The 6,000-nt window shown below is 36.7% G+C and overlaps 1 long non-coding RNA gene across 3 annotated transcripts in view; it reads left to right on the forward strand.

Annotated features, from left to right (window-relative positions):
- The window catches only part of LOC109493469, a 301,393-nt gene extending 297,057 nt beyond the window's left edge, over positions 1 to 4,336 (forward strand). For 2 of the 3 annotated variants that reach the window (XR_002737096.2, XR_006588430.1), the window contains exons 6-7: positions 2,464 to 2,529; positions 2,655 to 4,336. This is a non-coding gene — a long non-coding RNA (uncharacterized LOC109493469). The remainder of the gene's footprint in view (positions 1 to 2,463; positions 2,530 to 2,654) is intronic. The other variant, XR_006588431.1, reaches the window with a different exon arrangement.
- Positions 4,337 to 6,000: the final 1,664 nt, after the last annotated feature.

Here is a 6,000-nt window from a genome sequence, read left to right on the forward strand (position 1 = left end):
AGCCATAGAGTGTTTTGTAACTCACCATTAGGAGTGTGATGTCCACAGTTTTTAAATTTTTTTTTTCTTTTTCAACGTTTTATTTATTTTTGGGACAGAGAGAGACAGAGCATGAACGGGGGAGGGGCAGAGAGAGAGGGAGACACAGAATTGGAAACAGGCTCCAGGCTCCGAGCCATCAGCCCAGAGCCTGACGCGGGGCTCGAACTCACAGACCGCGAGATCGTGACCTGGCTGAAGTCGGACGCTTAACCGACTGCGCCACCCAGGCGCCCCAACACAGTTTTTAATAAGTCTCTGAGTGGATCAAAACTCCTGGCCACTGTAGGTCGTCTGTGGCATTTGTGGGAGGGAACAAGGAAGTCTTCTGATGTCTGTACCCAGGGAAGCCCAAAGCACATCCAGAATGAACACAGTGCCCTGAATGATTTGACACTAGACCTTCTCATCATGCTCTCCTTTATACCTCTACAAACAAACCAAGGATACAAGCCCTCTCCTGAAAGTCTTACAGTGATAAACTAAGCTTCAGACAGGGTAAAAGCAAGAATGAGAAGGAAAACTAAGGCAACAGGGGTATTAGTTAACTGTCATGCTTCATGACACAAAAAGTTATTATAACCTAGAGAAGTTATATAGAAGTTATTTTCTTGAATATATTTTGGAATAATTTTAGATAATTTAGATTTTAAATTTTAATCTACTTTTAATTTTAGAATAACGTTAGGAAAATTGCCAAGATAATATAGAGAGTTCCTAGATACTTTCCACCAAGTTTCTCCAAAGCTAAAATATTAACCATGGTACATTTGTCACAACTAAGATATGAACATTAGTACAATACTCTGAACTAAAGACTTTTATTTGGATTATACCAGGTTTTCCACTAAAGTCCTTTTATTTTCCAGGATCTAATGTTGGAGACCACACGGCATGTAGTCATTTTGTCTTCTAGACTTCTCTAATCTGTGCTACTTTCTCCATCTTTCCTCATTTTTCATTACAGTCAACTTTTAAAAGGAGAGAAAGTTCTCTCTCTCTATGGAACCATTGTGTGTGTGTGTGTGTGTGCGCGCACGTGCGTGTATGTGTACATGTACACAGAATGGGCAGAGAATGTTCTCTGAAGGTGACAGTTGACCAAAGACCTAAATTTAAAAGATGAGAAGAGTCAAAGAATGAAAAAGTCTTAGGGAAGAGAATTCTAGGTTGAGGGAGTAGCATGGGAAAATGCCCTGGGGCAGGAAAGCAGGAAGAAGTTTGATGTATTCAAGGGGCCATGGAAAGCTAGAATGGTTGGAGTAGACAGCCAGATCCTGATGGCTTGGAGGCCTTGGTTGTTAAATGCATTATCTTTCCTGGAAGATTTCCTTGGTGTCTTTTGCAACATAAAACATAACTTTCCAAAAATCAGCTCTGGGTGGAATTAAGTTGTGACTGGACATCATTTCTCTGACCATCAAAACCAATCCATGCGGTTCTTGAGAGAGCAGGCAGATACCTGACTATCCTCTGAGATAGCCCGACAATATCTACTCTTTCTGCTTTTCCATGTGAGGTCCTGGCAGAACAAACTAAAACATGTTGCCAGTATTTCTGAGTATCTAGGTGCTTGCTGTTGGATACTTGCTTCCCCCTGGAAACTGTCACCCTCGCTTAATCTACCCCCACCCCCACTGCTTTGTCAATTAAAGCTACGCAAGATGCCAAATGTGACAACATTAAAATGATGGAGATAATTATTTTGATGGTCTGAAGGAAAGATTGTATCTCTTGTAAGAGGAGAGCAAGAAAAGTATATGTCCTCAGACTGTTTATTTTCTCTCCAAATTCCCTTCCTTGAAGTGGTTTGTGCAATCTCTTGATTTTTTGCTGTTGAGCTGTAGAGTTCATGATCTGAACACCTCTCCAGTCGCTAGACCCTGGCCTTATATGTGATATCCAAGAAAAAAGCATGGTTTGTGAGCAATGCATGTTGCTTCTTCTGCAAAAAGCTGTCATATCTATGAAATTGAAGAGTTTCAAAAGCAATAAGTAAAACTTCAACCACTTCTCTCAATAGAGCTCTTCAAATCTCTGTCATCCACAAAAATAAAGCATATAAATTGAAATTGATTTTTATAAAACCTTCATAAAAATAAATCTAAACATTTGGAAACATCTGCTGGATGGCTCAGGAATTTTATTTTTATCATTTTTGAATGAGTCCAGCTTTGAAGAGCTGCAACCAATTAAATCTGGCACTATACAAAATCAATCAGATGTATAGATATACACAATAGGAAGAGACCATCGTAACCTTGGTTCTCCTGTTGGTCATATTCGATATCAGCCTTCAACTGTGTAGCATAATAGTTTCGACCAGGGGCTTTGGAGATACGTAGTTGTGGTTTTAAGTTCTGGATCTGCCACCTGTTAGCCCTGCGACCTTGGACAATTTACTGAAACATTTCTAATCTTCAGTTTATAGATCTTCAAAATGGAGATCACAATATTTCTGCTATCGAAGGACTGCGAAGCCTACATGAGGTAATTTGCATTAAGGGTTGAACAACACTTTGCCCATTTTTAATGATCAATACAAGTTAACTATTAACATAATTGTTATTGCTAATAAGATCAAGTATTTATTACCCTTATTATGTGTGATGCAGTATTCTGAGCACTGTAGGGACTCAAGAAAGAATTGAATATGATTTCTTTCTGGAGAACCGGGGCCTATTCACATGGAAGGTTAACTATCAACAGAAGCTCCAAGAACAAAAATAAGTGGAATTTGGAAATAAGGTAAATGATTAATTGTCAAAGAAGCACACAAGCGAAAGGAAACCTCTGAAAGTGAAGACGTGCTGTATCCAAAAAGGCCAGGAAGAAAGAAGTGTTTCATTATTATGTTTAGAGATTATGCAGTAGCAATTTATATATTAAAGATTACATCAAGAGAAAATTTAGTTATTATTAAATGGACAGTTATAGTTAATCAAAGTAAGATATGGATGTGAAAATAATACGGAGATGGTTAACAATAGTTAACTAGATTAATTAATGTCAATTAAGCATCCTGAATTCATTAAAGCCCTTACATAAATCAGAACTTTCCTTTTCATGAGAAATTCTTGTAATGGGTTGGGATGATCTTGTTGGACTTTGATTGCAGCTTTCACTCAACGACTCTGATCTCGTTGAGCAGTTGTGATAAGGCTAGCTGCATCCAAAATGAGCATGTATCAGTATTGTAACACCTTTAGGTCTATCACCCCTACAAAACCCTTGTCACTTTAGTTTAATTGCAAATTCCCTGGAGAGCCTCCTCTAATGACCCATTTACATTAAAGCTTTTAAATTAGATTTCAATCTTAATTTCACTTGAAATGTTACCCTGGAGTAATCATTCCATTATAAATCATTTTATTTGATTTTATGGAATTGCTCAATTACAAGAGAAGTATTGAAATAAAGTGCAGCTATATTGAGAAAAGCAGAGAGACAAAAGCAGAGTCTGTTTGACTTTGGGAAAATGTTATCAGTCAGGGCAAAACTTAGTCATTTATAAGCCACACAATGTCTTACAGTACTGAACTGTGGTGTATTTTGTACCAGAGATAATTGGAGTACTGTGGCAATTTGAATGGATATCAAGGCTTTAAACTGGGGGAGGAAGCACAGGAGAATGCCAAGACCATTCCAGATCAAGGTAGGCTGCTTCTTTCCCTTCTGGAAAAATTGCTGACCCCCAGAGGCCATCTTTAATGACTGAGTGGCATTTCAGAAATTACCTTCTTTCAGTATGTGTTCCATTTACACAATGTATGTGTTATTGAGTCTGTTTGGGTTGACAGCTCCTCACCCTTGGTATATTTTATTTAAGCTTCACTCTATACTTGGCAACATTCCTGTGTGCTCAATGTGAAAACTTTTTGACAATGTCTTTTCAACCTAGTTTGGGGCGGGTCAGGATGCTTTTTATTATTAAAAATAAGCCACATTTACATTCTTTGATTAGCAAATTCAGGGAGATAAGGAAGGAAAGATAGGTAGGGATTTTATATCAATAAGCAGTACATAAGTCTTAGAATTGGAAGGGACCCTAGATACAAATGACTCAACCTCCAGATTCTACAAAAGGGGCACTGAAGCTCTGAATTTAGTGACTTGCTTCAGTTGGGCCCAGTGGGAATTCTAGTTATGGACAGAGCAGGAGGTAGCAACTGAGAACTTCAGCATATTTCTCTCCATAATTCACGCTCTAGAAATACAGATTTCTTTAAAAAAAAAAATCCAAAGGGGTTGATTTACATTCTCTGTAAAGAAATGAGATGGTGCTTATAAACACCAACTACAAACAACAACAAAACAAAAACCACCAACTACTTGTCAGTCATTGACATAGGACACAGATTCCATCACTGGCAATTTTTTCTAGAAATTTCTTTATGGCTTAGTACCTGGTCAATTTTATAAATGTGTTACACATACTTTAAAAAATGTTGATTTTCTATTTGTTGACTGCAGATTTCCAGATATTCATCAATTTCATTCATTCATTCATTCATTCATTCTGAAAGTATTTAGTATCTATTACATATCAAGAAATCTTCTAGGCAACAGGGATGCAAAAGTGAGTGAGAAAAAAAATTCCATGACTGCTATTAGCTTGTTAATCATTATTGAAACTTTCTACAGTGTTAATAATTTTTGGTCTGTTTGAGAACTCAGTTTCTGAAGGATAGGTGTTGAAATATCCTATTATGATTGTAGAGATACTCTCTTTGGAATTCTATCAGAATTTTTGCATTAATTTTTTAGGCTTAGGTTTTAAGTGAAGACAAACATGATTGTTGTAGCTAATCAGCAAAACGTACCTTTTATTTTTAGGAGTGCCTCAGTGTTGGTGCTTTTTGTGCCATAATTACATCTTGTCTGATATCAATATTTTTAGAGCAGTTGTCTTTTGAGTTGTGTGAAATATCTCTTAATCATATTTTATATTTAAATTTTGTGTTGTTTTATTTGTAAAAGTATTTCTTTTAAACAACACACAGCTATTTTTGTTTGTTTTATATTTTAATTCAAACTCATAAACACAGCAATTCATCAGTCTCACTTTTTTCCTGGTAACCCCCATATTTTACGTACCTATTTTCCTTCTCTAATCTGTGTTTAGTTCTCTTTAGACAGATATTGTCTAGAGAGTTCTCTTTTTTTGCTATTTATTGTTGTATGCCATATTTACTTCTAAATTTATTGCCTTGTTTTGTGGACCTGTCTCTTCTAGTAGCTTCTTACAACAGTCATGTAAGAGGTAAACTATTTGATACTTTATAGATTTGGATATACCTTTATTTTGACTTCATGTTGGATTGATTGGTTGGGTATAGAAATCATTTTCCCTTGGAAGTTTGAATTGTTCCACTATCTCTAGCTTCCAGTATTATTCCTGAAAACCAGATGCCATCTGACTCCTAATTCTTTGTATTCAACATCTTTTTAGAAGATATTAGTATTGTGAAGTATCTTGGCACATGTCATTGCCTTTTTATTCTATCCTTGGACTTTATCCATTTTATTGATAGTTTATGTCTTCACTATCCCATTTAAATTTTCAAAGCTTTTCCATGTTTTCTCTTCCTTTTTGAAATATATCCTATTATTGTTTCATGCTACATTGTCTTCTTTTTATCAAATATGTGAGCAATAGCTTGTTGGTGTTTTCTTCTGCTTCCTCTACTGTTTTCCTCCAAGTTCCTCTTTCCTCTTTGTTTTGGGTCCTTTCATGTTGCCAGCCATCTTCACAGTTCCAGTGGTGTTTGTCTATCATTTCGTGTAAGTGATAGATTTCATGGTAGTGTGATTTGAGGGTAGACTAGCTTTTTTGTTGGAGGATAACCAACAGAGGTATTTTTCCCCTCTGAGGCTTTTCAGCTTCTCAGAAGAATCTTCCAGTCTCCTACCTGGTAGCTAAGGTTCAGGAGAAAGGGGGGGTGGGCAGGCAGGAGGAGC

The sequence above is a fragment of the Felis catus genome, chromosome D3 (genome assembly GCF_018350175.1).
Source record: "Felis catus isolate Fca126 chromosome D3, F.catus_Fca126_mat1.0, whole genome shotgun sequence".
NCBI classification, from domain to species: Eukaryota; Metazoa; Chordata; class Mammalia; order Carnivora; family Felidae; genus Felis; species Felis catus.